Here is a 16,821-nt window from a genome sequence, read left to right as displayed (position 1 = left end):
TAGCCTTCACAGAATCAGGTCACAGAATCAGTCCAGTGGGAATGGGATTTATTTTGGTAAATTAGCGGGAGCCTAGTCTGCACTTGATCAGCACAGAACCAATATATTTAGAAGCAACACAGTGTGGGGTCCCAGAATGGTGAAGCACTTGTCAATGGGCATTTTTTTTTCACAGCTTCACTGTGGCTTGAGATGTGGCAGGGAATAAGCCATAAGACTCGGTTTGGAGCAATCCTAAGTCTCTCTAACTGTAAGCAAGTCTGTTCTGCTCAGAATTGTTCAGACTCGTTCTAGGTTAATCTAGAGAAATGAACTGTAGCTGTTCAACTAGTCAAAAGAGAAAAATCTTTGCCTCACAGCATTCCAGGAATGAGTTTGCAATACAAACCAACAAAGGTAAACTGGTAAATTCTATATTATCTCTTCTATAGCATCTCTTAAGCGTGTGAACCGAACTGTAACTTTTCTAAACAGAATATTGCTATAGCATTGTTATATAGCCATATCTTCTGTTTCACAGGGCGAGAAGAATCTTTTTATTTTAGTTTAACTGGAAACAAATAACAACAAAAGCCCACAGCAATGAAAATCACAGGCCTCCAAACAGGAGTTTTGCAAATTTAAAGGTAGTGTATGGAGTGACTAACAAGCAGAGTGGTTTGTGGCATGCATGTTTAAAAGAAAAAGAAATGCACAGGCTGCTGAAGAAATTAGTGTAGAGAGCAACTCATTGACTTTTCCACAAAACTAAGGGTTTGACAGAGAGGGTGTGAAAAGTAAAGGAGGTGGCCCAGACATTAGGTTGCTTGGGGATTGCAAGGAGCACATCTTCCCTAGATATACATGCTTCGTTTTTTTTTTGTTTTGTTTTGTTTTTAGTAGACTTTATTTCTCAGGCAATTTTAGATTCACAGTAAAATTGAGCAGACAGTGCAGAGATTTTCCATTACCCCCTGCTGTCACACACACATGGCCTCTTCCATTACCAACGTCCCCCACTTGAGTGGTACATTTATTTCAATTGATAAATGTACATTCACACATCAGTATCACCCAAAGTCCATCATTGACCTTAGAGTTTATTCTCGGTGTTATACATCTTGTGGATGTAGACAGCTGTACAATGACACATCTCCATCATTACAGTATCATACAGAGTAATTGCACTGCCCTAAAAATTCTCTGAGTTCCACCTTTTCGTCTCTTACTCCCCAGGGGCCACTGGCAACTACTGATCTTTTTACTGTGTCAGAGTTTTGCTTCTTCCAGAATATCACATAGTTGGAATCATACAGGAGGTAGCCTTGTCAGTTTGGTTCTTTTAATTAGTAACATGCATCTAAGTTTCTTTTTCTTTTTTCTTTCTGGCAGATGGCTCATTGCTTTTTGTTTCTCAATAATAGTCCATTGTCTGGACCATTTCATCTTTGTAGTTTAAACTAGAGTTCATTCAGATAGATTCCTTCTGAATTCCTTTTCAAAGTCAGCTCTTGAGAGAAGTTAGATTTTTTGGAGATTTGGGTGGCTCAATGGGTTGGGCCGCTGCCTTTGGCTCAGATCGTGATCTCAGGGCCCTGGGATCGAGTCCCGCATCGGGCTCTCTGCTCAGCAGGGAGCCTGCTTCCTCCTCTCTCTCTGCCTACTTGTGATCTCTCTCTGTCAAATAAATAAATAAAATCTTTAAAAAAAAAAATCTTTGGCTTTAGAATTGTTGTCCAGCACCTATTAGCTGCATTCAAGAGAGGATCTACATGGGTTCAGACATATTAAGGGCCAAGGTAGCTTTGTAATTTCAAGTTAAACCTTTCCAAAGTGTTAGTGTCTTTTATCTCCTCATCAGCCCACTGAAATATCTGAACAGGGACTCTTATAGCTCACCAATCAAATAACTGTCATTTCATGGAACTGGAAAATAGTGTCACCAAGAGGCAAAGCGAAGGTGAGATATCTGAATGGTTTCTTAGTGCAGTATATTCGAATAGACATTTCCTCAAAGGAGTTGTAGGAAGACCACTTTAAAGATGCTTAATTTCATTAGTCATTAGAGAAATGCACACTTAAACCACAAAGAGATACCACTTAGACCCATTAGAATGGCTATGTTCAAAAAAACCTGAAAATAGTAGGTATTGGCAAGGATGTGGAGAAACTAGACCAGTATATACACTGCTGGTATGAATGTAAAATGGTACAGTAACTACAGAGAGTCTGGTATTTTCTTTAAGAAGTTAAACGTACAGGGATGCCTGGGTGGCTCAGTTGGTTAAGTGGCTGCCTTCGGCTCAGGTCATGATCCCAGCATTCTGGGATCAAGTCCCACATTGGGCTCCTTGCTTGGCGGGGAGCCTGCTTCTCCCTCTGCCTCTGCCTGCCACTCTTTCTGCCTACATTCTCACTCTCTCTCTCTCTCTCTCTCTCTCTGACAAATTAAAAAAAAAAAATCTAAAAAAAAAAAAAAGTAGTTAAATGTACACCTACTAGATGACCCAGTAATTCCACACCAGGACATTTACCCCAACCAAGTGAATATGTATTTCCACACAAAGACTTGTATGCAAACGCTTAGAGGAGCACTATTCATAATAACCAAAAAAAGGTAACAATTCAAATGGCCATAAACTGGTAAATGGATAAACAAAGTGAGATATAACTGTGCACTGAAATCCACCCAGGAGTGAAAATGACCTACTGATGGATTAACCTCAAGAACATTCGTTAGTGAAAGAAGTTAGACACAAAAGCCTACATATTGTATGATTCTATTTAAATAAAATTTCTTATAAAGGCAAGTGTAGAAATTGCAGATCAGTGTTGCTTAGGGCTTAGGGTGGTTGTGAGAATTAACTGTAAGTGAGCATGAGAAATATTTTCAGGATTCTGGAAATGTTTTATATCTGGATCGTAATGACGAATGAGAAACGATATAAATTTACTAAAAGTCATTGAATTGTATACTTATAATGAGTGGATTTTATGCTATTTAAACTGCACTTCAAAAGGTTATTTGTAAAGAAGCAATAAAGCTTCTTCAATAAAATCTTCTCCAATAGATCTGCACCTGGCAGCAATGTTCCAATAGCAGGCAGAACTTGTAAACAAATTGTAAATCACTAGCAAGGGTAAGGGAAACAAAATTGCTAGAGTCAAGAAATATTCTAGGAATCACTCATTCACAAAATGTTCATACATTTTTGCCAGCATTTATTTTATCTCCTATAACTTAAGCCATAATATACTGGGTATAATCAAAATAGGCTAATTTTTAATCTGAGAGATACTTAAAAGAATCTTTTGACAGGTGAGAAAACTCTTCTTTCAAAATGAAGTTACGGATTTATCGTTTTTTTAATTTACAGATTTCACCTGAAAGAAACCACTAGAAGTATGTGAAAACTTAGGTGGAAGATGAAAGTATTCCGTGAAGGTTAGACTGAGCTGAAAGTTATAACATTGGACCGAGAATTACCATTTCATCATGGTAGAATATGATTCTGCTCTGTTCAGACAGATTGGTGTAGAGATTATATACAGACTGAAAGGGTTAAAAACCTTGGATCAGCCACACCCTAGCCTCCAGCCTCCGTTGTGGTACTTAGCACTATTTTAGGATGTTCTCAAGGTTACTTCCCAAATATCTGACTTCTGACCCTATTACAGGTCAAACTATTCAGATTATGGTTTTTATAATTTGAAAAACCACAAGAAGAACATCATATGGTCTAAATCAGTGTTTCTTGAGTAGTAGGGAATTTGGGTAAATTGGAAGGGGAGGTGAACCATGAGAGACTATGGACTCTGAAAAACAGTCTGAGGGGTTTGAAGTGGCGGGGGGGTGGGAGGTTGGGGTACCAGGTGGTGGGTATTATAGAGGGCACAGCTTGCATGGAGCACTGGGTGTGGTGAAAAAATAATGAATACTGTTTTTCTGAAAATAAATAAATTGGGAAAAAAAAATTAAAAAAAAAAAAAAAAGGGTTATGATCACCAAATGCCATGTAAGTTTTTATGTGTGTCAGGGCAGGGGCTCCCCACACATCCAACAACTCTCCAGCATCGGCTGGTTGTCCTATAATTGAACTCGTTTCCAACACTGTCTACCTAAAGACTGCATGAGATTCCACATTTTAAGGGATGTCTCACAAAACTGCTCTCCTCCTTGGGTGCCAGTTGTTACCTGTATATCATAAGTTCCCATGACCTCCTCAGTGGATCTAATTAATTTGCTAGAGTGGCCCACTGAACTCAGAGAAACATTTACTTACTAGATTACTCTTTATTTATTTATTTATTTATTTATTCATTCATTCATTCATTTAATTTTTTTTAGGTTTATTCCTGGACTCTAAACTTTATTGCCTTGGTCTACATACCTCCCATAGTATATATTTATGGATGTGTGTATGTATGTATGTATTTAACATATAATGTATTATTTGCTTCAGGGGTAGAGGTCTATGATTCATCAGTCTTACACAATTCGCAGCACTTACCATAGAACATACCCTCCCCATTGTCCATCACCCAGCCACCCTATCCCTTCCCCTCCACCCCCCAGCACCCCTCAGTTTGTTTCCTGAGATTAAGAGTCTCTTATGGTTTGTCTCCTTCCCTGGTTCCATCTTGTTTCATTTTTTCCATCCCTTCCCCCCATAACCCACTGCCCTGTCTCTTGAATTCCTCATATCAGAGAGTTCATATGATAATTGTCTTTCTCTGATCAACTTATTTCACTTAACATAATACCCTCTAGTTCCATCCATGTCATTGCAAATGGAAAGATTTGGGGTTTTTTGATGGCTTCATACTATTCCATTGTAGATATATACCACATCTTCTTTATCCATTCATCTGTTGGTGAACATCTAGGTTCTTTCCATAGTTTGGCTATTGTGGACTTTGCTGCTTTAAACATTCGGGTTCACGTGCCCCTTCGGATCACTACATTTGTATCTTTAGGATAAATACCCAGTAGTGCGATGGATGGGTTGTAGGGTAGCTCTATCTTTCAACTTTTTGAGAAACCTCTGTACTGTTTTCCCAAATGGATGCACCAGCTTGCACTCCCACCAACAAGGGTTTCCCTTCCTCCTCTTCCTCACCAACACCTGTCATTTCCTGACTGGTTAATTTTAGCCATTCTGACTGGTATGAGGTGGTATCTCACTGTGGTTTTGATTTGTATTTTCTTGAAGCTAAGTGATGTTGAGCACTTTTCTTATGTCTGTTGGCCATTTGGATGTCTTCTTTATAAAAACATCTGTTCATGTCTTCTGTCCATTTCTTGATTGGATTATGTGTTCTTTGGGTGTGGAGTTTGATAAGTTCTTTATAGATTTTGGATACTAGCCCTTTATCTGACATGTCATTTGCAAATATCTTCTCCCTTTCTGTCGGTTGTCTTTTGGTTTTGTTGACTGTTTCGTTTGGTGTGCAAAAGCTTTTGATCTTGAAGAAGTCCCAGTAGTTCATTTTTGCCTTTGCTTCCCTTGCCTTTGGCAATGTTTCTAGGAAGAAGCTGCTGTGGCTGAGGTCGAAAAGATTGCTGCCTGTGTTCTCCTCAAGGATTTTGATGGATTCCTGTCTCACACATAAATCTTTCATCCATTTTGAGTCTATTTTGGGCTATGATATAAGGAAATGGTTCAGTTTCATTTTTCTAGATGTGGCTGTCCAGTTTTCCAACACCATTTGTTGAAGAGACTGTCTTTTTTCCACTGGACATTCTTTCCCGCTTTGTCGAAGATTGGTTGACCATAGAGCTGAGGGTCTATTTCTGGGCTCTCTATTCTGTTCCACTGATCTATGTGTCTGTTTTTGTGCCAGTACCATACTGTCTTGATGATTACAGCTTTGTAATAGGGCTTGAAGTCTGGAATTGTGATGCCACTGGCTTTGGTTTTCTTTTTCAACTTTCCTCTGGCTATTTGGGGTGTTTTCTGGTTCCATATAAATTTTAGGATTATTTGTTCCATTTCTTTGAAAAAAAGTTAATGGTATTTTGATAAGGATTGCATTAAATGTGTAGATTGCTTTTGGTAGCATAGACATTTTAACAATATTTGTTCTTCCAATCCATGAGCATGGATCATTTTTCATTTCTTTGTGTCTTCCTCAATTTCATTCATGAGTACTTTATGGTTTTCTTAGTACAGATTCTTTGCCTCTTGTTAGATTTATTCAGGTATCTTGTGGTTTCAGGTGCAGTTGTAAATGGGATAGACTCCTTAATTTCTCTTTCTTCTGTCTTGCTATTGGGGTATAGAAATGGAACTGATTTCTGTGCATTGATCTTATATCCCAACACTTTACTGAATTCCTGTATGAGTTCTAGAAGTTTTGGAATGGAGGCTTTGAGTTTTCTTTTGGGTTTTCCACATAAAGTATCATATCATCTGCAAAGAGTGAAAGTTTGACTTCTTCTTTGCTGATTCTGATGCTTTTTATTTCTTTTTGTTGTCTGATTGCTGGAGCTAGGACTTCTAGTACTATGTTGAATAGCAGTGGTGATAGTGGACATCCCTGCCGTGTTTCTGACCTTAGGGGAGAAACTCTCAGTTTTTCCCAATTGAGAATGATTTTGCTGTGGGTTTTTCATAGATAGCTTTTATGATATTGAGATATGCACCCTCTATCCCTACACTGTGAAGAGTTTTGATCAAGAAAGGATGCTGTACTTTGTTAAATGCTTTTTCAGTACCTTCTGAGAGTATCATATGGTCCTTGTTCTTTCTTTTATTAACGTATTATATGACATTGATTGATTTGCAGATTTTGAACCAAACTTGTAGCCCAGGAATAAATCCCACTTGGTCTTAGTGAATAATCCTTTTAATATACTGTTGGATCCTATTGGCTAGTGTTTTGGTGAGAATTTTTACATCCATGTTCATCAAGGATATTGGTCTGTAATTCTCCTTTATGATAGGGTCTTTGTCTGGTTTTGGGTTCAAGGTAATGCTGGCCTCATAAAATGAGTTTGGAAGTTTGTCTTCCATTTCTATTTTTGGAACAGTTTCAGGCAAATAGGTATTAATTTGTCTTTTAATGTTTGGTAGAATTCTCCTAGGAAGCCATCTGGCCCTGGGCTCTTGCTTGGGAGATTTTTGATGACTGCTTCATCTCCTTACTGGTTATGGATCTGCTCAGGTTTTCTATTTATTCCTGGTTTAGTTTTGGTAGTTTATATGTCTCTAGGAATGCCTCCATTTTTTCCAGATTGTCAAATTTGCTGGTGTAATGTTGCTGGTGTATATGTTCTTATAATTGTTTGTATTTCTTTGGTGTTGGTTGTGATCTCTCCTCTTTCATTTATGATTTTATTAATTTATATCCTTTCTCTTTTCTTTTTGATAAATCTGGCCAGGGGCTTATCAATATCAATTCTTCCAAAGAACCAGCTCCTAGTTTTGTCGATCTGTTCTACTCTTTTTTGTTTCTATTTCATTGATTTGTTTCTATTTCATTGATTTGTGCTCTGATCTTTATGATTTCTCTTCTTCTGCTGGGATTGGGCTGTCTTTGCCATTCTTTCTCCAGCTCCATTATGTGTAGGTTTAGGTTGTGTATTTGAGATCCATCTTGTTTCTTGAGAGAGACTTGTATTGCTATATACTTTCCACTCAGAACCACCTCTGCTATGTCCCAAAGATTTTCAACAGTTTTCATTTTCATTTGTTTCCATTAATTTTTTTAATTCTTCAATTTCCTAGTTGACCCATTAATTCTTCAGTAGGATGCTCTTTAGCCTCCATGTATTTGAGTTCTTTCTAACTTTCCTCTTGTGGTTTAGCTCTAGTTTCAAAGTGGTCTGAAAATATGCAAGGAATAATCCCAATCTTTTAGTACTAGTTGAGCCCTGTTTTGTAACCCAGGATGTGATCTATTCTGGAGAATGTTCCATGTGCACTAGAGAAGAATGTGTATTCTGTTGCTTTGGGGTGGAATGTTCTGAATAGATCTATGATGTTCATCTGGTCCAGTGTGCCATTTAATGCCTTTATTTCCTTGTTGATCTATTGCTTAGATGATCTGTCTATTTCAGTGAATGGGATGTTAAAGTCCCCTACTATTATTGTATTATTGTCAATGTTTTTCTTTGATTTTGTTATTAATTGGTTTATATAGTTGGCTGCTCCCATGTTAAGGGCATAGATATTTAAAATTGTTAGATCTTCTTGTTGGACAGACCCTTTAAGTATGATATAGTGTCCTTCCTCATCTCTTATTATAGTCTTTGGCTTAAAATCTAATTTATCTGATATAAGAATCGCCACCTCAGCTTTCTTTTGATGTCCATTAGCATGATAAATTGTTTTCTACCTCCTCACTTTAAATCTGGATGTGTCTTTGGGTCTAAAATGAGTTTCTTGCAGAAAGCATATCAATGGGTCTTGTTTTTTATCCATTCTGATACCCTGTGGTTTTTTTTGTTGTTGTTGTTGGTTTTGTTTGTTTGTTTGTTTGTTTTTTAACCCTGTGTCTTTTAAGTGGGACATTTAGCCTGTTTAGAACTTAGTGTCATTGTATTGCCTATAAGGTGACCCCTACTCTATATTGTCTCCTTTTTGTTCTATGTTACTTTTATTTATTTTTTTTTAAAGATTTTTTATTTATTTATTTGAGAGAGAGAGACAGTGAGAGAGAGCATGAGCGAGGAGAAGGTCAGAGAGCGAAGCAGACTCCCCATGGAGCTGGGAGCCTGATGTGGGACTCGATCCCGGGACTCCAGGATCACGCCCTGAGCCGAAGGCAGTCGTCCAACCAACTGAGCCACCCAGGCGTCCCTCTATGTTACTTTTAGACTCTCTCTTTGCTTATAGGACCCCTTTCAATATTTCCTGGGAAATATTGAAGGGACATTTGCTATTTGCTGCAGTGATTGTCAAATGTCTTTGCCCAAGGTGGAATTGTGTACCCCTTGTCAGGGGCCAGGCTAAGTAATCTGCTTGGTTTTGCTCTCAGTAGCTTTTGTTCCCTGAAGCTTTCTGTACAGTTTTAGAGGATGGGAATGAAAATGGTGGCCTCCCAGTCTCCAGGACCCATGGAAGTCGAGAGCTTGGGGCCCCATTCCTTAGTGCTCCCTCAGAGAAAAGCAGTCAATCACTCCTGTCTCCCCAGTCTCCAGCCACACCCTGTGCTCACCTGGCCTGTGATAGTGCATTTCTGTCTCTGGTGCATGACCCTGTTTGGAGTCTCCAAACCCAGCATATTCCTGCAGCACAATCCCGCCCCATTCCTCCTGGAAGAGGAAGGAGGGGGTCTCCCCAGATCTGCCCTTGGTGGGGTCCCTGTTCAAAGAGTAATGTCCTGAGTGTTCCTCAGATCATAGTTTAAGGTAACCCCAAGCTGATCACCCACTCCTCGGCTCCGTCTCTACAGCCAGCTTCCCCAACCTGATACCTGGGAGCTCTGCCACACTCAGACACTTCTGGTCTTTTTGTGACCCCATGGATCCTGAGACTGCACTGACCCAGCAAGGGCTCCACCCCATGCTTAGCCTCTGGAGCTACATCCCTCAGTGGAGCAGACTTCTGAAACTTCCAATTTTGTGCTCCACTGCTCTCCTGCATACCAGGAGTCAGCCCTTCCCCCTGCGGTCTATCTTCCTGTATATTAACTCAGATTCACTTCTCTGCACATCCTACCTTCCAGAAAGTGGTCGCTTTTCTGTTCCTAGAATTGCTGCTCTTCTCTTCAATCTCCTGTTGAGTTTCAGAATGGTTTGATAACTGTCTAGCTGAATTCCTGGGACCTCACCATATTTAGGTCCTCTACTCCATGGCCCTCTTGCTTCTCCCCCTATTTTTTTTTTTCTAATAAAAGGCTATAACTCAGAAACAGGGTGGAGGAGCTGCATAGAGAAAGGGGAGTAAAATTTCCATTACCTTTCCAGGTTTGCCAGTCTCCCCCAAGTCTGTTACACAAGCTCTCCAAACCCAGCTCTCCAAATTTTTATGGAAGCCTTATTACCTATACATCATAGATAAATCATTGACCATTTGTGATAGAACTCAATCTCTAGCTCCTCTCCTCTCCCTGGAAGTTGGGGGTGAGACTAATCACATAGCAGATTCCATTGGTAAACAACCCCCATCCTTACATGTGTTCTAAAAGTCCCTCATTAACATAACAAAAGATATCCATTGCACTCATCACTTAAAAAAATCCAAGAGTTTTAGAACCTGTGTGCCATAAGTGGACACAGAAGCCAAGTATCTATTTTTATTATAAATCACAATATCACACTCATCCTCCACACTATGGATATATTGAGTTGGATAATTCCTTATTGTCGGGGTTATCCTATGTAATTTGGGATGTTTAGCGGCATTCTTGGTCTCTACCTAGTAAATACCCATAGTGATTCTGCACCCATTGGACAACCAAAAATGTCCCAGAGATTGACAGATTTCCCCTGATAATAAAATTGCCCTCAGTGGAGAACCAATGGTCAAAATGATCAGAACAAACTCTTTAGAGTAGTCAAAGCATTACATAAGAACTTTGAAAAAGTATAATTTCTCTCACCATTGAATTGTCCAGATGAGTCTGATTAGTTAATACCTAGAAAAACCAAACTGAGTTGGAAAGTGAAAACATTTGCAAGAAGAAAATTATCATTACTTCAGTTTTCTTGTGTCAACAAACTCCAGCATCTAAAACAGTGAATGAGGGAAATGAGTTTGTTCTAAGTATTCTAGCTAGATAAAAAGGAACTGATTTTTACTACATGGCTGACCCCCATCTATGCTAAACAGTCTTCTTTATTATTAAATATTAGCAACATTTGTTAAAATCCAAAATTTATACCAAATCAAATTTTATCACCACAATTGACTATAAATCCCCACAGATTGTCATTTAATTAAACCATCAAAGTGAAGAGACATAATGTGTTTACTTTTGATGAACAGTGTTCGTTGACAGACATTACAATTCTCCTCAATAATGTGAATTAATATTTTGTTCTAGTTGCATCCATTCACCTTGTTGGCAAGGGAGGGATCCCCCATCCTAAATAGTACCAGATGTTTAAATGCACAACAAAAAGCACTGAACAAGTGAAATAGAGAGAAATCTACTAGTCACATACACTCACAGCCTGGAGGAGAAGGACTTTGCAGGAATACACTGAAGTTACATTTGGGAACAGAACAAACGGGCTGTCTGGGGAAGGTTTCATCATAGCAAGAGGGTAAGGCTCTCATGTGAGGATATGATTGGCTTGTTGGAAAAAATTCCTGGGCTGTCAGGGAAGTAAAATCAGGTTGAAGACTGGCTGGAATGTAGCTATTCTGACTGATGAAGAACTATCCAGGTGGAGGGAAGATTTTCCTATGAGGGATAGGGTGGGGTGGGGACTGTTGCTTATGTGGCAAGAACAGAGGAACTCATGATTACATCTTTGGGGCCCTGTGAGACACAAAGATATCAAGGCAGCACTTGGAATTTTAGGCCTTATAATTCACATTCTCAGACAGTTAGAAGTGATTTGTGATGTCTTCATCATCTTGAATGCAAAGATAACACCAAATGGTGAGTGTATCTTTCCCACATGAGTTAGCTGTGTTAAAACTTTTCAAAACAGAAGTAAGTCTTTAAAGAGTATATCTGAGCTACTCCAAGCATTCTTTCAAGACTAACACAACTATACTAGGCATAGTGTATACCTCTAAACACAGCAAGGAGCTAAAAAGGAAGAAGAAAACACAACACTTTCCTTCAAGTGACTCATGTATATATCACCAGATTGTCCCATACTGATCTCAGTGCTCCTGTGGGGCTTTTCCACAAAGATCATTGTGCAAGGAAAAAACTAAGGTGATGCCATGAATTATAATATTTCATATTTTTGAATAGGCAGACTATACATGAAGGTGAATCTTAAAGTTTCTCCTGCTTAAGGACCAGCACAAGACCAAACCCTGAAATTCTATGATCAGATGATAACTTTATTTGAAGACCTTGAACCACCAAAGAGTCCTCCCCAAAATAATTTTAATGTATTTTATTTCTACAAATGCTGATATGAAAACCAGGTATCTAAGGCATGTCTGAGTGTCACTTTGAGGCAAACAGAACATGATCTGGAGTCAGAAATCTGGATTTGAAAACTTTCTCTGACATCATACATATGTGAGCTTAGAAAAGGCTTTTGGTTACCCAGAGCCTGTGGCTTTGTGGGGTTATTAAATAATAACCTCTGTGGGGTTATTGGGAGCAAGAATTCTATCTGACAAATAGATAATTCTACTTACCTATCTGTCCGTCCATCCATCCATCCATCTATTCATCCATCCATCCATCTATCCATATACAGCATACGAAATAGTAAGAATTTGGTTCTGCATCAAAATCAATTCAAGTATAACGATAACAACAGCAGCAAAAATAGTTGGAGTTCTACAGAAAGTATGGACATCCTGTCAGGGTTTAAAGGGAGGCTTGATGGGGATGATAACATTGTTAGTATTGAATTTTGGGCTTGTGTGATATTTAGCATGAACACTTTGAATTGTCAACTCCAGCATTATTTTCACACTTGTATCTAAGTAAGTTGGGTGAAAGTCTTTAACTCAACATCTGTGAACCTCTTTATTGCGTAAACACTATGAGAATTTATCTTCTAGCTCTTAGTCATAAATCAGGAAGAACTCTGAAAGAGTTCTTAATTCCTAATCTGTGTGACAGAACTCTCACAAGATATTGATACCTAACTCTGAAAGTGAGAAATTCAAATAGTACAAATAGTACTGCTTTCTTGAGAATTTCAAATTAATGAAGCAAGGGCTATATTTATGATATAGCCTACGTGTTCATGAGTTATTTTTAAATATTTGAGTTCTAGAAGCGAGGTGAAGCACAGGACCGGTGAAGCAGAGTTTGTGCTTGTCTTTATGGTTGACAGGGAAATAAAAACACGTCAGCTGCTAGCCACTCCTGAACACACTATAATCATGTCCAAGTTTTTCTATATATAAGAGAGAAAATTTGGAACCTCACTAGAAGCTGGGTGTCAATATGTGTTATTAATATTTATGACTTCTTCTCAATAAGTTCTGGAACCTGTTCTTGACTCCTAGGAAAATTAATGGCAAACAAAGAACCTCAAGTTTTATACAACCCATTATGTTTTTCAAAGAACTTTCACTGCTATTATCTCACTTGACCTGGTCCCAACCTACTTTAGACTACACGAAGAGTAAAGTCCCCACTAGCTGAGGGAAGGACGAGGAGGGAAGGATGGCAACTCCATCAGCACAGAAGTATTTTATTTGCTGCTTCCATGCTGAAAGGCAAAACTCCTCTCTGCCCTTCCTTCTCTAAGACCAGCTTTCAGAGATCTCAGTGGTCATTGATGGATGACTTGCTTTAGTCCTCCCTTTTTCCCTTAGGCAGGGAGCGAACCACAAAATCACCAGCTTTGTGTCACCTATAGGATGTTTCTTCTCCTCCCTCTGCTTCAAGCCCAGTGGAAAACTACACAGAATGGAAGACAAGTCTATGTGTGCAGCAGTAGAAGAAGCGGGACTCTGAAAATCTGTTGCCTTCTCTCCTTGCCTGAGTTGTTAAGATCTGGAGGGGAGGGTGTTAAGAGTAGAGGCCATGGAAATTTAAAGAAGGCCTAAGAGAGCTGGAATTCTTCCCTCTGTAAACCTGGATATTGTTCCTGAAATCCCTGCTGGTCAGTAAAGTAAATAGCTTGAATGCCACTAATATGAAGAATTTCAACAGAACCTTGTTGGTTTGAGAGCAGGATATTCACAGTTGTGGAATATAACTGTAATGTCCACACTTGGGATGCAGCTGAATTTGGTCAATGTGGTCACCATGTACAGTGAAGGAATATCTGTTAATGGGTTGAATGACTCCAGGTGAGAAGATGTGAGCACTTCACCCACCACTGATCAGTTTGGACATTGTTATTTGGGAACCATGATCATAGACATTTCTTTTGCCTTTTCATGGGAATAGCCCCAGTAGATTTTAAGAACCGAGAGGTCTGCCCTCCCCAAACACATGTACACATGCACCAAGACTTAAGCTTGGACACTAGAAGACAGTAGAATCAGATGAGATGGAAAGCAGTGTTTGATGCACCCACATGGGCCCACAGGAGAGAAGAGACCCAGAAGTTGAAGTTTCTGGTCCTCACATAGTGATCTGGGGTGGTCAGCCTCCAGCCAGTCTTTTTTCCGTCTTCTCGACCTCTGACCCAGGTGTGCAGCTTTAGCCAGAGACAACAAGCTGATGATGTATTTAGTTCTTATTCTAAAACTCTTAGCTGTGTAAGGTATCATGATTGTTGGACACTGAAAAACAACCTTCATAGCACATGAAGTGTACACCTTTTGTGAGCAACATCTTCAGTAGCACTAGCTGAAATGCACGCGTGTGTGCTACACTGTGGAAACCTCTGACCACAATGTGATATAGGGGGAGAAACATTGGACCTGGAATCAAGACAACTGAATCTGAATCCCACTCCTCTACCAAATGTACATAGAGTTTTAGAGAACCACTCACCCTCTCCAGTGTTTGGTTTCTTCGTGCTGCTGATTCATTTCCAAGGTCCCTTCCAGCTGTAACATGTCTGCCAGTTCTGGGTTGTTCACACAAGGCACTTCATTATTTAATCCAGTTAAAGCGCATTCTGCTAATTGGCTTAGATTAAACAAAATGGATCTGACCTGATAGAGGCAAACTGGGTGTTTTCAGTGATCTCACAGAAAGCCAGACCATCCCTGCTGGTTGGGGGTAGAGGCACTGACACAAGACTGAGGACTGGGGCCTCAAGCGTGTTCCATACTGCATCACACTCTGGAGAAAATAGCCCATGGGACTGAAATTTCTGTCTCATCCTCCTCTTAGGTTTTGATATTTGACACTTGAGTACTTACTCATTCAAATCTGTAATATGTTTTGTTTTATTTATTTTTTTATTATTATTAACATATAATGTATTATTTGTTTCAGGGGTATAGGTCTGTGATTCATCAGTCTTACACAATACTCATGTTTCAGAAGTTGGTATCTTTCTCTATATATGTATTATCATAATATACAAGGAAAGATTATAAATGATTGCTAAGACTGTGTGTGTGTGTGTGTGTGTAAAGAAGGGGAGAAGGGCAGAGTGGAAAAGGTGTTAATTACTATAATTTGTATACTGATCCATTTAATTAAATGTGGTCATCATATCCTTGACTCCTTTATAAACAAGAGCTGACTCTAGAATATCTTCTATAAGTATACTTTCATACACCTATAACAAAGACAAAGCTTTATTTAGTTGTCCTCTAGTCAAAATGCTATATTGCACAGGGAAATGATAGGAGTAACTCTTCAGTTGATGTCCAAAAAATGCATCCTTTAATCTTGTGTTTCTTTAATTAGAAAAAATACGCAGGCCTCATGTAACAGCCTTCCTATATTACATATTCAGATCTTGCATTTTAATGCCTCAGGAGCTAGCTGCAAACTATTTATGGATTTTTCCAAAGAATGAAAGTATTCTATTTTTCCATGTACATTCTGTCTTTATGTTTCTAAATTGCTCAGACTGGGATAAACCCATAATATTAGGAAAATAATCACATTTTTGATAGATTGGTAGAATTAAGAAACATTAAAACAAATCCCATTTTAAAACAAAATTTTCCCCAAACTTCTATCTAGGTTTTATCACTATCTTTATTGAAACAGAGAAATCTTTTAATTCAAACAAATATACTGTGGGGGTTTAAAATTTTAACTTCCAGTATGACACTAATTTTATTCCTTATACCATTACAGTGCAATTTATTAGCGGAAAATATTATAGAAGTTTAAAATAACATTTACAAAGCTAACATATCAAAAGAACATTTTCTCTGAACCCACTGCTTCATATATTTGTAATGGAGAGTTTCTTATTTATTAAACCAAATTCAAAATAATAATTTTCAACAAAGACTCCATTCAAAGAAGTTCCATAAAATGCACATTTTATTCTGTATCATGAAAAAATATTCACATTTAAATAAAGTGTGAAAAAAAACAAAATAATCCTCCCTGATGAAATACAGTTTATTGTGCTGAAACCCAGAATTCTTTTGGGTTAGAAACTTCCACCTGCCAATTCATTTTTTAAAAGACAATTTCTTGAGAACAAATTTTAAATAAAGTGATAATCACCACAAACTTCCCAAAAGCAATCAAATTTTGATCACACATATTCCAGAATTGACCGTAAAGTTAAAATGTTCTCACACATTCCCTCAACAATCAGATGATAGGTTAACTGTACATACAAAATTTCTGTATTACACATTGCAGTACCTTTGTTTAAGTAGAAAGAAATTATCTGCTAAGCATGAATCAGATTTCTTTAAAATAGTAAACAAATACTGCTTAGCATAATGCTGTTAGAAGAGTCACATGAAGTTTTTGCATTATTTCCTTGGCCAATATGTGAATCAGTTGTTTGAAACTGGAGTAATTAACCATAACCCTTATAGAGCCATTTTTAATACCCCAAACTACCACCAATATGGTCTCAGTGGCAAAGACATTTATGAATTTGCAAAAATAAATTCCCATTGTAACAGTAGTGTTATAGTGAAGAATTTGCATTATAATTTACAAAATGCTGCAACTTGTATAAACAAAGTCATTAGAACATAGAATAAAAAGAAATCTATAGTTGTACATATATTAAAGATATGCACATTTTTATTTGTGTTGTGTGACTATCAAGAAATTCTAGGAGTCACCGCTTTTTGCAATAAATTTCAGTGAATGTTTCAGGGTAGAAATAGTCCTAGACTTGTTTCCAGTTTC

This window comes from Neovison vison, chromosome 13 (genome assembly GCF_020171115.1).
Source record: "Neovison vison isolate M4711 chromosome 13, ASM_NN_V1, whole genome shotgun sequence".
Lineage (NCBI taxonomy): Eukaryota > Metazoa > Chordata > Mammalia > Carnivora > Mustelidae > Neogale > Neogale vison.
This window is presented reverse-complemented; position numbering follows the sequence as displayed.